This window comes from Delphinapterus leucas, chromosome 1 (assembly GCF_059928025.1).
Source record: "Delphinapterus leucas isolate spDelLeu-1000000601 "Yukka" chromosome 1, BTC_Dleu_Yukka2, whole genome shotgun sequence".
Lineage (NCBI taxonomy): Eukaryota > Metazoa > Chordata > Mammalia > Artiodactyla > Monodontidae > Delphinapterus > Delphinapterus leucas.
This window is the reverse complement of record NC_143129.1, coordinates 70,503,174-70,523,755: the sequence shown is the minus strand read 5'-3', so window position 1 is coordinate 70,523,755 and position 20,582 is coordinate 70,503,174. Positions and strand designations below refer to the sequence as shown.

The window sequence follows — 20,582 nt, the reverse complement described above, 5'->3', positions numbered from 1 at the left end:
GCTTAAGCCTCAAATCATTATAATTACCATTATTAGAAATAGCTGCGGGGGAAGCATTGGAACGCCAAGTAAAAATGTGTGAGTGTGTCCGCCGGCCCTGGAATCACTCCTTTTGAGCTCAGGGGACCACAAGGCATGAGGGTTCCACCAAAGCCAGCTAATGTGACGGCTGTCAGCTCCACTCACCCCACCTGTCAAGAGGGGGATGCAGTGGGGTTCATTTTTTTAATTGACACCTTCCTCTCTTATTCCACGCTCTCTCGTCTCAACCTAATTCCTCCTTTCATCTTCCTTCTTGGAGAAAAATCCATTCCTCTGCTCCCCGAATAAAGAAAAGGGAAAAAGCCACACGAAGAACAGTGACATATGCATTATCCTCCAGAAAAAATACATAGATTTTAACAAAGGCTCAAACCAGGAAAGGCACCGAAAGTCAAAATAATAATTGTCAACCACGTATGAGGCAGACAAGATGGACAGATGCAGGAGAGAGATAGGGAAAAAGTCAGCAAAGCAGCGTGGAAAGAAAGAGAAAAGAGGGAAAAACTTGCTTAAAAATCAGAAAGAGAACAAGGTAGAGAAGAGATGATGAAAATACCGTGTGTTTCTCATGGTCTAGTTTCCTTGTAGTCCCTCTTTAAATGAAGCCTAGAGGTTCACTCTATTGAAGGAAAGTAGAGTGGGAATATGGTGGAGCCAGAAAATAGATGTCATGTGAATGCCTTTGATTTTTCAGTTCATAAGAAGTCTCTCTGTAGATATTCAGGAAGGATTATGAGGTAAAATGGGATGTGATGCCATTGACAGAGATTCAAAGAGACAAGGAGGGATGGTGTGTGTCCACGTGGATTCTACCTGACAGTGGTACCTAAGCATCTCCTTGCCTTTACTTTCAGTGGCCCTGGAAGTTTAACCACTCTGTGTTTTCTCAGCACCTGATGGCAGAGCCCCACGAGAAAAGCTCCTTCTTTGAGCCTTGGGTTATTAAACTTTCAGACCTCTGAATGATCATTTGTTTGAAGTTAGATTGACGTGAATCACAATATAACATTAGTGGTATTTAAAGATGGACTGGATCAGTCCCTTAAATAAAGAAATAAGTTAGGTTGAAGTTAGGGAAATATATCAGAGTTTTTACTTCAATGTATTATTTCTTTTATTTTTATTTTTAATCAACTCAAAAGATGCAGTTTGCATAAGTAACTGTATTTCATGTGTCCAGTTTGATGAGCTTTGACAAATATGTGTATCTCCTCCAACCCCCACCCCAATCAAGATTGAGAACATCTGTCACCCCAAAACATGCCCTCATGCCCCTATGCAATCAGTCCCCACAACTATCCCTGATCCCCGGCCACTCTAGAATAGTTTGTCTCTTCTAGATTTTCATGTACATGAAGTTGTACAGAATGTAGTCTTTTGTGTCAGACTTCTTATATATAAAATCTCAAAAATCGTATTTTGAGATACATCCACATTGGTGCTCGACTTAGTAATGTTTTCCTTTTTGTCACCGAGTAGTATTCATTGTGAGAAAATACTACAATATGTTTATCCATTTTTCCATTTGGATTGTTTCCAGTTGGGCTCTTTATTACAAATAAAGCTACTATGAACACTTGTGCACAAATCATTGTGTGACATATATTTTCACTTTTCTTAGGTAAACACCTAGGACTTATATTCCTAAGTTATATAATAACTATATATTTAATTTTATAAGACACTGCCACACTGTTTTTCAAAGTGGTTATACCTCTAGCTCTTCTTGAGTGAGACTGTACATTCTTTTCCACACAGGAAAAATTAAATGAGATATTACATAAAGTGATACAAATAGGTATGGCCAGTGGATGTAGGCTTCGCATGTTCTATAAAGCTGTGTTTATGCTCAGATGAACGGTTCAAATTATTCAATTTTTTAAATTAAATAACATTAGAATAAAACCTTTCCTAAAATCTACAGGTCTTAATTATTAGTTGATCTCATTGAATGTGCAGTTACTTAAAGGAAACATGAAAACCAGCTCTACTACTCAACGTGTTACATGGCCCAATTTCTCACCTTCCCTAATCAACTCCACCCTGAACTTCCTTAATTCTCATTCTTTCTGCTCTTACTCATGTCCCTTATACTGTAGTGCCATCCATTTTAGACAGTATTTTTTTTTTTGCGGTATGTGGGCCTCTCACTGTTGTGGCCTCTCTCCCGTTGCGGAGCACAGGCTCCGGACGCACAGGCTCAGCGGCCATGGCTCACGGGCCCAGCCGCTCCGCGGCATGTGGGATCTTCCCGGACCGGGGCACGAACCCGTGTCCCCTGCATCAGCAGGCAGACTCTCAACCACTGCGCCACCAGGGAAGCCCGACAGTATTTTTTAACTCTTCAGTTGTTTCTAGTTGGTGTGATAGTTGGTGTGTTTAGGGATACCAGTTTTGGTATAGGTCCCTTACGAACTGGAGCATGTCTTCTCCTCTTCACAGTCAAGGTGCATCTTACTATTGTCATGCATACCATAGGTACTCAATAAATACTTGAATAAGTGAAACTAGTCCCCAGGAGCTACAGTTCAGAAAACTCACTACCACTCTGTAGTCTAAGGTAAAATAGCTTAAATAACACGTAAGGGTTCCCTGGTGTAAATCAATCATAGACATACATTCATACTCAATTTTATTTTGAAACCATCCTGCCTGTTCATATGCCTTAAATGGGCTCCACATTCAGCTCCCTGCCTTTGAGTAAATAATCACGCACTAAAGCTCAAGAAATATTTGGTCGTGGGTTTTATTTTTCCACCTCGGCTGCTGATGTGTTACCTAGCGGGCTGTATTCTGCACCATGCTTGGTTCTCTCTCACAGCTTGTGGTAAGCGAAATTATTCCAAGATTCAATGAATACCTGCTATCGAGCGGCTTCCCTAACCACCCAAACTGGTCTTTTGTTAGTGGTTATTGAGAGGATTGTCACAGCCATTGGCCTACTCAATTTTACATCAAAAGAAAGGAGCATTTTTCTTCCCCTTTCATTTCTAAAAGCAGATATGGCAATTTGCTTAAATTGCTGTCTTTAAAAGTTTAGATGATTATACTTTTTTTCCCTCTTGCCTTTTTTCTTCCTTTTCATTTAAGCAGCACAGCGCCGTCTCTTTTTCTGGGATTGGACACAGTTCCTGCTGCAGCCTTTATGAAGTGGCTGTGTGTGTGTGTGTGTGTGTGTGTGTGTGTGTGTGTGTGTTTCCTTGCACATTAGTATTCATTTACCTGAGATCTCAAGAGGTGAAATAAGATTATATTGAAATATACGATTAACGTTTTATATTTTAATTCTAAAGTCTATTTTCTCTAGGCACAAATACTAGAGGTTTATAGCTAAAAGAAATGCACCTAATGGGAAGTCTCTGTTTCTTTGTGGAAAAAGATATGGTAGCAACTAGCCTCAGTGACTGAAGAGTAGGTAAGATAGGTTACATTTTAAAAATGTTCATATCAGAAGAAGAGACAATTTGATACAAATGTAGGGAGATGAAATAAGAGGTACAGCGAAGGACTAGGGATGGGATGTAGGGAAGAATGAGGTGATGGCAAAATCCTGTGGCCATTTGGCAGAGGCCATGAGAGCATCTTATTCATGGATCCAATGTCATGGGTCCAGTTCCCATGGGTCACAGTTATCTTTACAGTGATCTGTGACCATGACAACAAAACGTAGTGAGCCATTACTTCACGCCATATGCTTTATATGTGCTGAACCCTATGATGAAGAAAATACATTTTAAATTGTAGTATGGAAAAAATAAAAACTATGAAAAGAGTCAGTTCTGTCTTTAGGGAACTCAGTCTAGTGGCCATAAACTCTACTCCCAGTGGTAGCCAGCTCTATTACAAATAAGTGACCATGGCAGATAGAGGACCAATGGATGGAAAAAAACCATCCTGGTGCCAGTTTGGAGGGAAGACCCCTTCAAAGCTCAGACCCCGCTATTAAGGGTTTGTGTACTATGGAATTAGTATGTTTTCTGAGTAGCTGATGTGTGCCAGCGATTATTTGAGGTACTTGGGATACAAAGATGAATTTGTTAATTAATTCATAAAATATTGAATATGTATCTGCTATGTGCCAGGCATGAATAAGACATTATCTTTGCTCTCAAGGAACTCACAGTTAATGTGGAAGACAGATACGAAATCAGCTCTTTCCTGTACATAATAAGTGCTTTGTAATATAGATATTTGTAAAATTCAATGGGAAGACAGGAAAACTAATTCTCCCTGTGGATATTGATATTTGATCTCTGTTACTAGATATAGGATAAAGATTTTGAAACCATCATACTTGGAACATTATTGAATATGGCAGCCAAAGTAAAAATATAAAGATGAAACTCCAACAAGAACCAGTAATTTATATATGTGTGAGTGTTGGTATTAGTAGAGGGGCTCTTTCTCCTTCTTCTTCTTTGCTACTATGTGGGATTAATAGTTTTGCCTATCCTAGCTAAGGAATAGACTGATGGGCACATTTTCTAGGACATCACTAAGGAGATTGGCCAAGTAGTCATTGTGGGTATTTGAGGCTCATGGAGTGAAAATAGCATCCATGGGCCATGAAGAAGATAGCTCTGGATTTAGTGGCCCAGGAGGACTTTTTGGTAAAATTCTTCATAGTGATCCAGAAATCGTATGACTCAGATTTATGCCTTTACTATGCCAAAGAAGGCTGGATGGATTTTTAAGGTTATAAATTGCAATTCCTGTTAACAAGCAGCCAGAAGGGGTCCTAGAAGTAAAATGTATTTCAGATCCAAGAGTAAAAGAATGATATACGGGGTCGTATAGTCTTTTGTTTCTGTCGTTTAAATGTAATATCGTTGCAAGGAAGTAACTGCAAAAATGGGCTGTGCGTCCCTGTAGGTTGCAGCGGTGGGATGCTAGCCAACCTTCCTTTTTTTTCTTTCTTTTTCACTACACTGCTCTAACAAATGGTGAGAGTGTTTTGATAAGTCCCCTGGTCATTGCCATAGTTATGATCTCTAGATGAAGACAACTTTGTGAGGCTGGTGTCCTAGGAGGCTGGAGTCAGCGTGTGTGTGTGTGTGTGTGTGTGTGTGTGTGTGTGTGTGTGTGTTTGCATTTGATTTATAAACCACCAAAGCCACAATGAAGTACTAGGGTGAAAATCACCTATGTTAACAGCAAAGAAATGTCACCATCCATTCCAAGAGGGACTTGTAAACCTGGAGCTAACAGCCAACGGTTTAATTCTTTTAAAGTAGAAATTTCTTTAACCTTTCTAGGTGAAACTACACCCCACCTGGAAAAAAATACAAATTTATGGGCAAGAAGAAAAGCTGGAAGTTGTAGTTTTTATGTAAGAGTTAAATAAAAAATGCCCAATCTTTGAGAGGCAGTCTTCAGGGATTCTTGAAGAGAAGAGTATCTTTCCTACTCAAGGTACAATTGAGTTGTAGAGAAACTCCAGAATGGGGAAAACTGCAGATATTTTATTCTGAGGTAAGGGGAGAAAAACCTTCAAGGCCTTCAGCCTCAAGATATCTGTATTACTATGGACTGGAAGACCTATCATATATTTGACACTAAGGATCACAAAACTGGACTTCCAGTACAGTAGTAGACTTATTTTAAACAGTGAATGAGGGCTTCCCTGGTGGCGCAGTGGTTGAGAGTCCGCCTGCCGATGCACGGGACATGGGTTCGTGCCCCGGTCCGGGAGGATCCCACATGCCGCAGAACGGCTGGGCCTGTGAGCCATGGCCACTGAGCCTGCGCATCTGGAGACTGTGCTCCGTAGCGGGAGAGGCCGCAACAGTGAGAGGCCCACGTACCGCAAAAACAAAAACAAAAACTGTGAATGAATGACACGTTGAGACCAATATTTACATTAAATTTCAGGAAACTGCTACATAAAAACAGTCTGTTTTTTACTAACCTTGTTTTAACCTCCAACTTTTAAACAATGAAATCAGAGAACTGCAGCTTGACCCCAAAAAGACCACATGGAGATCGTTTTAACCAAATTTGGCCTTTTATTTGGATATCTACAGAATGGGAGTTAATAGTCTTAGCCAGCTTGCTGCTTGAAAATGCTAGAGGCATGATCCTGAGAGTGACTGTAGAGCAGTTGACAGTGATGAATGTGAAATAGTAATGAATAACTTCATAATGGAGCAGAGATGTCGTGGCTTTGCATACTAGTTACTGGACAGAAGGAGTGGAACTAGGCTTTGACTCCAATAGTATGATTGACTTTCCTGCTGCAGGGTCAGTTCCGGCAAACAGCAGTGTAAGCCAGTGAAAAAGATTCCTAGCAGGGCAAGTCTAGTGATGGACCAACCCAGCTAGCCTAAAAGGGGTGCTCCTGGTGGTATTTTAGCTGTTGCATTCCTTCTACACAAACATCCAATCAATGGCAACATAATAAGATGGCCATGGTCATAGTAATATTTATTGCCTTGATAACAAAATTATAACGGTTCTATTGATCTCTTGTTTATTTCCTTTCTCTACTGCAGTCAGAGTCTTGGTTGACCCTGACATGCTGAAGTGTTCCTTTCTTCTCTCTTGATTTCCTTTTAATGAGACTTCCTCAGGACTCAAGGATCCAACACTCCTAGCCCTTGCCATCCGCTATTTTGATCTTTTTACTCAAATACTTACTTCCCTCTGCCGCTGTTGGACATGGTATATGTTGAACCTGTACTTTTGTGTAACCATGTGTGCTGGACCCCTCAGAATTTATAGGTACCATCTATGAGACTGTGTGTGATCTTTCATATATGTTTCCAAAATTGATTGCAAGGCAATCCAGGATTCTGTCAGATAGCTTACTAACACTGTATCATTTAGGATTATATTTGTCTGCTGGCACCATTTTAAAAATATGGTGGCTTAAACAATATCTTATGGAATAGAATTCCAAAGGTGAGTGAACAGAGAACCAGGGGACTTATAAAGGCATCATTCTACATTTAATGTCCATTTTCAAGACCACCTCGTAATTTAGCATTACTGCTGGATTTCCCAGCCATCACATTAATATTTCAGGCAGGAAGGAGGGAAGGAGAAGGCTAAAAAGTGCATACTTCTCATCTGAGTTAGTTCTCTTTTTTTTTTTTTTTTTTTTTTTCCGCGGTCTGCGGGCCTCTCACTGTTGCGGCCTCTCCCGTTGCAGAGCACAGGCTCCAATCGCGGAGGCTCAGCAGCCATGGCTCACGGGCCCAGCCGCTCTGCGGCATGTGGGATCTTCCCGGACCGGGGCACGAACCCATGTCCCCTGCCTCGGCAGGCGGACTCTCAACCACTGTGCCACCAGAGAAGCCCTGAGTTAATTCCCTTTAAGGAGCCTTCTTAAAACTCTCATGTAACGCTTCCACGTGCATATAATCATACATATAAATACATACATATATATATGTAATCATCCAGAATTTAGTCCCATGACCACTCCTAGCTTCAAGGGAGGCTGAGAAATGTAATTATTTACCTGGGCATATTCTTTAAGTAAATTGGATTTCTGTCTCTAAGGAGGAAAGGTAGGATGGATATTGGTTAGTTAACTGAGGTCCAGTGGGATCATATGGACACGTTTGATTATCTTGATAACTTTGTTTCACATTTGTCCCAGAGCTCCAAGAAGATACACCAGGAGGTAGGGTCACAGAACATCAGAGAACAATGGCAGAATTTCAGGAATACCCAGAGGACACAGGCCAGTAATCCCCATGTATTTGATGCTGGGAAATTGAAGTCAGCAGTTCAAGCTCATATGTCTGACTCAACGGCAAAGTATGCTTCTTAGGCTTATTTCTAGCCTAATATTGTAACTTTAGAAGAATCCCTCTTGTCTATTTCTTAGTTCCTTACTTCCTTACGTTTGGATTGAGATATCTTACTGCTGAAGAACTTCCATCCACAACATCTTATATATATCCAATGAGCAAGTGGTTATTGAACACAGCTCCTCTTACGTGAAATAACAATAACACTCACGGTTACTCTGATGTCTGTATAGCTCCGCAGGGTACCTGATGAGTTCAAATCTACTGCCTTGTTGCCTCCTTGCAACAATCCAACGGGGCCCGGGGCTTGTCTTTGGGAGAACATCCTGATCTGTCTGTATCGGTTCTGCATCCCCAGTGGTTAGAGCAATGGCTGATACCTGGTGGTTGCCTAATAAATAACTTCTCCCCACTCTCTCATAGGAAGAAGTTTGAAAGGGTTAATAAGTAGAAGTTACAGACATCACCTCTTTTCTAAAGTAGCTGTTAATCAGGAACTGGCGATACATAGGTAATCTGAGGAGATTTTATTCAGCAGCATAGGAAAAAATTTTACATAAGTCCCAAATCTTAGTTGAGCTATTTGGGCTAGTATCTTATCTGAGAAGACAGTGGGTGAGGGAAGGAGAGAAAGAAGAATTGCATCCTGTTTGATTACCTGTCATCTGCAAGACTGTATTCCATGTAATATACTAAGCTTGCAAGGCAATGTTCATATTCTCCACACCAAACATACAAAGTCATATTTTTATTTTCTACACCAAACTTGCAAGTGAACAGTTGTATTCTCATTTTAAAGTTGGGGAAACTGAGTCTGAGAGATGAAGAAAGATGCTTAAGGTCACATACCTAGTGAGTGGCAAAGCTGATATTAAAATCCATATTTTTTCCACTATGACACATTGCCTCTCCAAGGAAAAATATCAAAGCAGGAAACTTAAACTTTACAGTGAAACATCTAAGGAAAGCACAGGCCACAGACTGAGCAATGGCCTGGAAATTAGAGTTACTGAATTCTGTCTCTCCACGACTGTGCTCTGGGACTTCCTTTATCATCACAAGCTGCGTGTTAAATAAAAGTGCTTTATAAAGACTCGAGCCCTTACTATACAAATTCTAGTTCATCTTAATAATAACACTTACATCTACACCTGCATTTCTGCCCCTATAAAATTGGGCTAATAATACCGTTTCTTCTCCAAAGTCCTGTAATAATCAATACGTTGGAAGATGCTCGGAGAACTACAAATGAGGTGCCTTTTAAACATCACCATTTGTCAACAGAGTAAATTTGTAAAGTGATTTTGGCTCTTCTGGTTGAGCATTAAAATTTAAAGCAGTGAAAGAAGGTAAAAGTAATAGTAACAATATCAATTCAATAGCAATTAGTGATAAACTTAGTCAACCAGGTACAGGTTAGGCCAGAGCTTCTGTGCATTTTCTGCCAGGGAATTTACTCCCACTATGAAATGTCTTACAAAGTCATTAGCAGAGTAGAGCCCGTCTGAGATAAGACCTTTCCAGGAGCCTTCGGGAAAGTCTCTTAATGAATTCTGCTGTGTGCCTTCATAGTTGCATATGTGACCAAATGTAGCTAATGACATATTCCTGAGTTCCATTCTCCTCCAAATACTTTCACTTTCCAATCCAACCAGAGCTGACCTTATTGAGTCATGCAATTATGAAAGATTTTCCTCCATTGGCCTCCATCGTACATCGTAAATATCAGAATAAACAATCACTTATTGATCTGTTGTTCCCACAGGGCCCTTGGCATTACCCAGGAAAGCATATGATTGTTCTATAACAGAACAATATCACGTGTGTGTGTATATAAAACAAAGCAACTCACATTTAGCTGATATATATGTAAGCTCAATATGAGATAGATATATAAGCTAAATGTGAGTTGCTTTGTTTTATTAGGAAAAATACGCAGGCAAAGCCTATAATCAGAGTTAACGTGTATATTTTTAAGTAAAGTATTAAATCTAATTTTCTTAAAGCCAAAGAAAAGCTAGGAAAGTTGGCTTTTACATTTCAAAAGTGTTGAGAAGTATCTTGCTTGTGTCTGGCATCTCGATTGTGTAAGAGGTTCAGAGCAGCCGGTATAGTAACGGAAGGCACCCCACTTATGTCTTAGTCACTTAGCATGGAATTCATAGGTAAAAGTGGTAGTAACATTCTTAAATATAACTTGAGAAAGTTATGATGAATAGTTGTCTTATTTTCTAAGTGACTCTTACCTAGATTCTTCCTACCTCATTTTAACAGCAGCAGTTTTATATCACTTTTACATGGATTATCTCAAATTTTTTGCAAAGAGCTCTGTAGGGGGCTTCCCTGGTGGCGCAGTGGTTGAGAGTCCGCCTGCCGATGCAGGGGACACGGGTTCGTGCCCCGGTCCGGGAAGATCCCACATGCCACGGAGCGGCTGGGCCCGTGAGCCATGGCCGCTGAGCCTGCGCGTCTGGAGCCTGTGCTCCACAACGGGAGAGGCCGCAACAGTGAGAGGCCCGCGTACCGCAAAAAAAAAAAAAAAGAGCTCTGTAGGATCCTCATGGTTCCGCATCGGTGCATGGGGTGGGGATGAGATGAGGGCTGGCAGGTGAGCTTCTGCAGGATCCCACTTTTCTTCTGGAGTAGGACCACTTTGCTTTATTTTTACATATTGGGCTTATAAGTAATCCTAAAGAAAGGATTTCATATTTCACAAAATTCTTTCGAAAATCACTGCATTTTCTCCTTTTCTTCTCTCCACAAGTCTTTGAGGAGCTATTGTTGTTCCCATTATGCAGATGAGGAATCGAAGCGTAAACAAACTGAGTTTCCAGGGAGTACCTAACTCATAAGTTGCTGAACACCAGCTCAAATTCTGATCTCCTGACTCTAAATTTTATTCTCTTACCACTAAATACTACTGACTCCTTTTTCCAGATTTAAAATACTAGTTTATTTGAGAATGATCTTGTTTATTTTAGCAGGTCCAGGCTGCTATGTTTTGTAACTCTCCTACTTATGTAAATGTGACATCTATATATGTACAGACCACGTATATACATATATATGTGTGTGTGTGTGTATTTCATGTAATATGTATATATATTTCAAAGTACAAAAAGATAGGACTAAAACTATTTACAAAGATAAGTTTGGTCGTGTTTATATTCTTGGCCTCTTATGGATGAAATATGACAGTGCATTTTTATATATTTTGTGGTCGCTCGCTAGCTCTTAGATTACAACAGCCATCGATTGTGTGTAATCGTAAACAGGTAACTTACCTTTCCGAATCTTTAATGATATGGGCTCACTGGAAATGAAAATACTTGTTAGTTTCCACATGAAGAGTGGGCAAAGCAGGATTTTGTTTGCTGTCCCTTCTTGGGCCAAGGATTAGAGCAGTTGTGACATAATTAATAATTCTTTTCAATGGAGAAATTTTCTAGACCGTGGTGATGCTTAAGTTTCCTGGGACTTGACATGAGGTGCAGTGAGACAAAGGAAGTGACTACTGGCATATTCGTGGAGGAATTGTGTACCAGGACATGCCAGGGCCAGGAAGGTTTAGAATTTTGTTTAAACTGGAGATTGAGAGCTGGATAATAGAGGTTCACAAATCAGAAGAGAAGCATTTCTTACTCCATCTCCTAATATATAAACAGATCGTGAGGATTAGAGTGTTACCTGTCAAACAATCCATGAAAAAAGGTCTACCCACCCTTCTAACTCCAAAATGAAGACATTTAGCCAATGTGATAAATGGTATGGGCACCCTTCATTCTCTTTTATTTTGGGTTTGTCAGGAGAAGTAAAAGTACTGCTGATAATACAAACTAGCAGGATTTGAGGTGCAAAATGTTGAAAACTAAGAGCATCAAATCCAAATCCTCTATTCAAAATACAAGATATAGAAATATTATATTATACTGTAAATAATTGTTGTGCAAGACAAAGGGAGTATGTATATGTGTGTGTGTGTCTCCAGTGTGGGAGAGAGAGGCAGTTCATTGGGGTTCCACTGACTTCCGCTGCTTCACATTTCCTGCTGGCTTCTAGGAGCAGTCATGTGTATCCGAGGACAGGCCAAGGGATAATTAAGTGGAAATAAGAACTCTACAGCCAACCTCTTCAGAAAGAGGTAGCAAATCCTCCTAATCAGTTCTGATTCCTGCTGGCTTTGTTGCCTAAGGTCAGCTTAACAGCCATTCGAAGAGGTCATGGCAGTCTCTGTGATCTCTATCACCTGAGGTTAAATAATACATCATTAAAAGGGTCAATCGGAAAAGAGCAGATTCTTTCCCGAAGATTCACATATTTTGTAGAAGCCTTTGTCTTCTTGGAATGTTTTTCGCAAATTTCAAATCTCACAGCAGAAATGTTTATACATCGCAGTTTGGCTGAATTCAGAGGAAGCACCCCTGAACCCTGATGGGAATGGGAATTGTGGTCATGGGGAGCAAGCAACCATGATATCTCTCCTTCACTCCAACGAGGAGCAAGGTCAACACATTGCATCAGATATCCAATGGGGGTTGGAAAAGAACACCATGACCTCATGGGAGCACCTCAGGATGGAGTGGGAGTGGGGCTAGTGGTGGGTGATGGAGAGGACAGGAGGAGATCTTTCTCTACGTCAAGTGGGATCAGAAGTATGAAGAGGACACCAAAGAGAAAAAAATCACAACTTGATAGTAGGTTTGATTTTAGCCTACTCTTCACCTTGACATTGCTGAGTAGGTCTCACTCCCTCTGCAGAAACTTTTCAAGCCACCAGAAGTCAGGAAAATCAAGTACAACTAAAGCCCTTTAAGATACCCTTCCTTCTCTACATGATTATCAAGACAATATTAAAGCAACAGAAAATTTGGAAAACAAAGGGGAAAATACTGTTAGTCCTATGCCCCCAATACAGTGACTCCCTGCACTTTTTATTATCCCTCTTCAGTTTTTATCCATTTGCAGACAGATAGGTAAGTAGGTGGGTAGGTAGGTATAGATACAGATTAGGTTGCTAAAACTGATATCTGTATAAGTGTCTTGCTTACTGAACTCACAATTTAAAACACTCTTGAGAATTTTCCATGTTGCTATATTACTTTCAAATCATTATTTTAAACGCCTGCTTAATATATTTCAGATAGAGTTTTAAGAATCATCGTCTTAGTTAGAAATAGGTGAAAGTGATGTCGAATAGCATTCATTATTATTGTCAAACCTGGGCAGACACAGGGAGATAATGATTTATTTTTGCTTTTTTCCTGATTCAAATTCTGCCAGATACTACTTGTCAGCAAAACAAAAATGAAATGAGGTACATATTCAGATATTTGTTTTTTGGAGATTTTTGGTAGATTTGTTCCTTCACATGAACATATTGTTATTAGCAGGGTTGGATCCTTTAACCACTGAAAGCCTTAAAGGGCAGTAGCTAAGGGATGATTGGATGGATGGATGGATGGATGGATGGATGTGAGAGAAAGAGGGAAGAAATGAATCTGTCATTGATCAAAGCACAAGTATATGGTTTAGAAGAACCATGGACCAAGCAGGCTAGTATGGAAGGTCTACCCTGTCTGATAGTGGGTACCATCATCTCTTGGATCAAGAATCAGTATGTAAGAATGATGGTTTGAATGGATACAAACATACCCACACCTTTTTTGCTTTACGTAAAAAGTTAGGATTTAAAAATATTACTGATAAGGGAAAATGTGTATTACCTTTAAAAAATACTTCAAAGATAGTACACACTGAGCTAAAGACAGTACAGTACGTGTACTTCTCTGAAGTTTCATTTAAAAGGAGCTTTCAAACTGGGAGGCTGGTGGGGTGTGTGTCTGTGTCTGTGTGTCTGTGTGTCTGTGTGTATGTATTCCCTGAATGCTCATTGCTAACTGTGTGATGGCCTTTCTTACTAAAATGCATGTGTGTGTGTCTTTGTGTATGTATGAAATATCTGAGAATACAGTATTTAGATCCCATTAGTGAGGGTAAAAATGTACAGATAAACTGTCTCATTTATGGTTATGATACGGCTACTGTCAAAATAACATGCTATTTTGACAGTTGCTTTATCTTTACTCTCACTGAGTCTACAATAAGAAACTAGTTTCTTAGCAACTAAAATATACTCTCAAACAAGAGCATTTAAAAAGGGGAAAAAAAGCCCACAAAAGAACAAATATACCCATGGTTGATGTCTGGGCAAGCTATTCCTATTGGGTAGGAATGAAACTGATCTGAAATAGTCTGGGATCCTCTTGCCTGTCTGCCTGCTTAGGAAAGTCTTTGTTTCTCCTTTTTCTTCTTCCTCCAGTGTGTGTGTTTTTTTTCCAACCATCCCTTATCTTACATCCTAGGTAAGAAAGTTCTATAAGACCTAGCACCTAAGTTATGGGACAGAAAGACTATATTCAGATGTGTCTTCATTGTGACTTGCAGCCAGCGGCTTACATATCATGTCATTAGCTAAGATGATCAGGGTAGGGACTGGGGAAGCAAAGGAGGAATTCACCTACTTCAGGCCTGTTGTGTTAGTCCATAAAACATTTAGAAATTTTCAAAAGGGACATTTCTCAAATTATAGTCTGGAGATCCCCAAACCCTTTCAGGGAACCATGAGGTGAAAACCATTTTGATAAACTAAGAGATTATTTGCTTTTTTCACCATTGGTCTTTCATGAGGGTACAGTGGAGTTTTCTAGAGGCTACATGACATGTGATACTACCACAGACTGAATACAGAAACAAGTATGAGAATCCAGCTGCCTTCTATTAAGTCAGATACTAAAAAGATTTTCAAAAATATAAAACAAACTCACTCTTCTTAATTTTTTGTTTTAAAATTAATTTTTTACATATGTTATTTATGTTAACATGTAATGGGCTTATTGTTGTTTTAAAATGAATTAGTAAACATTTAAAAAATGTCTTAGTTTCAAATTTCTAATACAGGAAATATTGATAGATATCATCTATATAAATAAAAACTCTTTAGGGTCTTCAATAATTTTTAAGACTGTAAAGGGGTCCCAAGCCCGAAATGTTTGAGAACCACTACTTCTGCAAACTGGCTCTCTATACCTTTGTGTGTCTCATGGGTTTGCGGAAGTCAACTATTCTTTTTCAAGTGCTGTGAGAGGTTTTCAGGTGCCTCCCCAAGAAATGAACAAGTCAGAGGAGTCGGCAATTAGTGTGTTATTTTAACTCCCTTCAGTTTTTTTTTTTTTTTTTTTGGAGGGGTGGTGGTGTGGGTATTGGTGCCTCCAGTGCTTAGATATCCAGGTAGATAGAGAACCAACTCTTAAGAAAGAGACCCACCTCTCCCAATCATTTCCTTCCGGTGGTGCCATAGCCAAGTCATTTCTAAGGAAAATGACCTCCAGTACATAGGTGCTCCCCTACCAAATGCCATGAGCCAGATTCCCCTTCTAGAACAAGATCTGAGAAACAAGACATAGGGGAGAATGCAGAATGCAGAAGGAGGAGAGGGGGGAATTGTTAATTAAGGTCTATTAAATATGAATTGAAATATAAATTCAAAACCTCACCAACTCCTGACGGTTATATAATCTAACTAAGTGGTAGGGCCTGTTGCCCCGCAGTGTCATTGGGTGTATGAAGGGAATAAAGTGATCTTCCGCTCATAAACACCATGAGGTCTTTATTAATCCAAGGCATTTTGCCAATAAAGTAGATGGGAAAATCGGCAATAATAATAATTTTATGGAACATGGAAGAATTGAAGGGGCAATTCTGACCTGGATTGGAGCGCAGTGAATCAGCTGAGGTGCTGCCTGTGTAATGTTGGGGCCTTTGTCACTGGGGCAGGGGAGGTTAGGTCCTCCTGTGTGCCCTTCCACATCTACATAAGTATTTTCTGCACTTGGGAAATGGTTAAAGAATCCCTAGAACTAGTTTCAATTCTATAAAGTACCTTGAAGGGAAAAATTGTGTGTGCGTATGTGTGTTTTGACATAAAAGTTTCAAAAGAATGTAACTTGAAAGGGTTTTGGAGATGAATTTGATTTCCTAACAGGAAACGTGAGTAAGTTTGTATTTTGCAGTTTTTGTTAAGGCAGGTATGGTGAGCGAACTGTAAAAATGACCTGAATCCTGTGTATATGCTGCAAGAGAAAAGTTGTATTGTTATCTCTTCTAGCTTTCAAAAGTTCTTAATGGAAAGTAAAAAAGTGCAGGATATTGTCTATGTGTTTTTGTTTCTTTGAATTATTTTGTAATGTTTTCAAATGTGCGTGGTTCTGAGATTCTGTTTAGGTGGTGTGGTTCAATTTTGAACATAGTTATCACAAGTTAAATTGGCAACTCTTAGTCTTTATATCAAAAAAGCCCCTAGACTACTGCTTCAATCCTTTCTCTGTACAAAAGCATGGTTATGGGAATTCTCCTTGTTCTTTTGTTGTGTGGTTTTGCTTCTTTTGGTGTTGGTTGTCTCACACTGTTTTGTAGCAGGACTTTGTACCCCCCTGTTTTATATTGCTCTTGGTACATCGGTCCCCAGGTTTGTGAGATGATCCTTCAGTTTTAGAAAAGGAGTTCTTTGGAATTGAAAAATGCATTATTTTTTAAGACCACATTTGCCCTTGTGTGGTTCTGGAAGCTCCGTTTGTGAGTGACACAGCCTGTACATGGCTTTGACCCCTTTGGTTCCTGGAAATGAGAGTGGTTCCTCCCCTGGGCCACGGGGCTGGCTGGCCCGTCTTGGGGGAAAAGCGCAATAGAACTGTGTCGCGGAGTGTTTCCATTACTCCCCGTCTGTTAGCAATTTTACCATGGTCTCTTTTATTTCCTTTTCAATTTGGGCCTGAACAGTTTCTTAAAAGAATGTGGATAAAGGCGCTCAGTATTGGAAGCAGGAATAATGCAGTTTGAGTAGTTGCCTCACCCTGTAGAGTGGCCGGAGGAGCCTTGAAAGACCCCTGAGTGGAGAGATTGTTGTTTAGTGTGGCCGAGAGGGGCTCAGCACTCTTTGCCTTGGTTTGGTAGATGTCGAATAAGAAAAGCGCCTTCCCTGGGTCGTCACAGGGTGGGCTTGGGGGGAAATGAATATATAAGCAAAGCTGGATGGGGCAGGTGGGGGGTTAGGGTTTGCGCCCCACCTGCATGCCCAGCATCTTGATGCCAGTGCACCCGCTGCCCTGCTGCCTCCGTGGCCGGCTCTCTGGTGGACAGGAACACAGGCTTGTGCGCTCACGAGTAAAAGCAGAGGCTGAGCACCTTTTGAGGACTTGTCAGAGATCTCCCTGCTCACTTAGGAGTGTTTCTTTTCTTGAAGCCGGTGCTAGATCTTGGGTCTGTGCTGCTGACGTTTTAGAACATGAGAAAGAGCCGCTGTAGGAGCCAAGTATCTGCCAGACTGTGTCGGGAGAACCTTTATCATTTCTGTCAGATACATCACAACTCACTTGTCTTACCATACATCTTCCTAAATGTGACAGAATATTCAGCTGTTATTAATTGAAGACTCTCTAATTTAACTGCTTAGCAGGAGAAAGAGTGACTGGTTTGTTTCAACACGTAAAACTGGCATCAACCTGTATGTGGGTTTCCGTGTAGTTGCATTGCAAGGCCTGAAAAAGTCGTTGTGTAAAGAGAAATGACTACCCTCCTTTTCAACGGAGTAACTAAATGCAGTTTATTGTTCGAAAACAAATAGAGGGGTGTGTTTGAGAGAGAGAGATCTACATATTAGGATAATACAGATTGGCTTATGGGCATGTTTACTTCATCATTTTTTGTGATAGGTGGGTTGTGAATCATAGGACAGGTCCTCTGAAGTAGTTCAGCTCATCTGGAAGGTTCGAGGGCCCTGTGGATCTTTTTATCTGAAAGCTTACTCAAAGGAACTCAGTTATTCTGCCTTTGTCTTTTTAATCAATACAGTGTAAACAGAGGGCCCTACAAATTTCTATATCATATTGAATGCAATGCTAAGAATTAAAAGCCATCTTGATGAGAGAAATTAAAAGATTAAAATTTAAGGTGACATTGGGAGATGAAACATAGCTTTTTCTCTCCGTGGAACTTTGGTGGAAGAACAAAAGCTAGTCAACTGTCAGTTTCTGCAGCTACCCTCGGAGAAACAACAGAAGATTCCATCGCATTGATCTGGGGAGAAACCAATGTGTGAACTAGATATCCTACTAAACTTGGGTGGATTTTAACATGTATTTATGTATATGTCATTGTAGTATTTTTTTTTAAAGAAGATATAAAAACATGCCTCTAGGTACATGTCCTACATATTCTTGTCTTAAATAAATGAATTCAAAGCGTGACGGTAAGTAGCAACCAGGCTTGGCTTGAACGGAACACCCTCAGTGTGGAGGTAAAGTGAAACAAAAGACTGTGTCCCCAACCCTGCCATCAAGGTCAGCAGAGGGTGGTGCAGCACTTTGCAGAGATGGATGAGAGTCCCAAGACTGCGGACGGGGAAGAACATACCTATAGTCCTTTGAATCACCCATCATGGGACTATTAGCTTGAGCGTTCTGGAAAATATTATTACCCCCAGGGCGCCATGTAACTCCCTGGCTCCTGACAAGCTGCCAGCATGGCTGTCTCTGGGCTGCAAAGTTGGAGCTCCCCTGGCAGGCTGCCAGGGTTTTAAGAAGACTCTGGGGGCCCAAGGTAGCCTCCTGGTGCCAGTCAACACTCATTGTAAAACCCAATTCAGAAAAAACAAAAAAACAAAAAAAACTCTCCCCTGCTTTCCCCTCTGTACAGAGCTAGCTGGCATACAAGGAATATCTATGCTGGCACATTGCCCCTCATTTTAGGGGCCAGCTTTTGCTTTGGGATGGCATGGAGAAGGGGATTATTTGCACTGTGGCTTTTGATGTAAGCCATCATTGTCATATTATATGAATAGCATTGCACAGGAATGGCCGAACACAAAGACTAGCCCTCCCCCCCATCCCTCTCTCACACACTGTCCTGTGTAACCCAAGTACTCGTCACGACATGGCTTATGGATTTCGTACCCTCCGTAGTCTTATGGAAAATAGTGGCCTCTGTTGGAAACCTCAGTTTTTAAAAAGACCACTTGAATTCGGGCATTGCAAAACATGTTAAAAATTAGTAGAGTGTTTTTCTCCAGAGAGGTAATTTATACATTTTTTTACACAGAAAGACTGTACCTACATTTGCTCACAACCGTATTTATAATTACTTTTTCTTTGCTGTGATTTAAAAAAATGCACTTGGCTACGAGGTCTTAAGGTACCCTAATGTTGCATACATACATAGTCCAGAACAAAAAAAGCATCACATACATTTTGATAATTCCGAATAGAAGCCTCTCTCGTGAAAATACCAGAACCACAAAATCTACTCACTAGAGGAAAACTGATTTGAAAATTCCTGGTATTCTTAGCTCACCAGATTCAGTGTTTATAAGACAAATGGAGGAAGGTAATATATTTAGTACAAACTCTGCATGTCTGTATACTAACATATAAATATATGTGTTTAGGCTTATCACAACATGAACCTATATGCACGGGGACGAAGGGTAGACATTGGGACCTGGAGAATTCCTAATGTGATAATATAGCAAAAAATCATGATTCAAATAGTTGTCAAAGATAAAGTCTAGACAAGGAGAACAATTTTATATTTATATAGCAACTCATGGAAGAGCTCGACAATCTGAGCTCAGCGATGCATTGGGAGTTGTAGGGCAGGGAGTTTGGAATCCAAGGAGCAGAGGTGATGTTTAGCCACATTTCTGAAACTGACTGATCAAGGTGGGTTTTTTGTTGGTGGTGGCCGTGGTGGTCAAGAGAAAGATGACCCTTTCTTGCACTAAGAACAGAGGACATATCAATGAACAAGACAGAGGCCATCACTATCTTCCCTATCCCCCTTGGAACCCAGATTCCTGTAGGGGAGGCATATATAAACTACGTTGGGGTTTAAGGACATAACTTGATAAGGTGCAGTGATATTTTTGATGGGCTGACCACGACTTCCAAAGAGTACAAATGGAAAAAAGTCACGAAATATTGTAATTTTAAAAATTGGCATGACACGTGGAAAGCTCTGAGTCAGTGTAACCTAATAATAATTGATCCTATATTAGAGTCTTTCACTCTTCAACTCAGGAGGATTCATATTTTCTATTATTGTCTGAAGTTTGACCAAATAAGGAATACAAAGGGATTGATTAAAATAATATAAATAGCGATCCCAAAGAAATATTTTAATTTTCAAATTATTGAAAGAGGTGTCAGGACTTGAGGTGTTATCTCATCTACCTTTTTAATCACATAAATTATGTCTAGCCAGTGAAGTCAGTGGGTTCTGCAGTCAATTGGGTCCTGACAGAGAATGAAGAAAAGAGTTTTAAAAGGTGTTTTTCTGGTTTCAGCCTTAAAAAAAAAAGCAAAAAAACTCTGAATCACACAATTACTGTTTTGTAGCCCAGCAAGCTCTCGTTCAGGTGAAACTACATACAACACACTAGGTTGTATTGACCCAGGAAAACTTCCTGAGGTTCATTAACCACCAGACTAGTTCAGACTACAACCCAAGGCCACGGTTTACATCTTCCGTGGGCTGGTCAGAGTGCACCTTGGGGTCTATTAGGATCTAATGAGACTGAGTAAGTACTCCTGTACTTGAGTGGTTTTCACTGCAGCACTTTTGGTTTTATCATTTAAAATGGTATCTCATGGCTTTTGAAGTGATTAGACTTTGGGGCCAAAATGAACTCTGTTGTTGGTTAGGCAGCCAATCTACACAGATCCATCCCCTTGG

General features: G+C 40.2%; 1 protein-coding gene across 7 annotated transcripts in view; it reads left to right on the top strand.

Moving 5' to 3' along the window:
• The window catches only part of PBX1 (PBX homeobox 1), a 279,800-nt gene that overhangs the window by 170,153 nt on the left and 89,065 nt on the right, over positions 1-20,582 (top strand). The gene's annotated exons all lie outside the window — the stretch shown is intronic.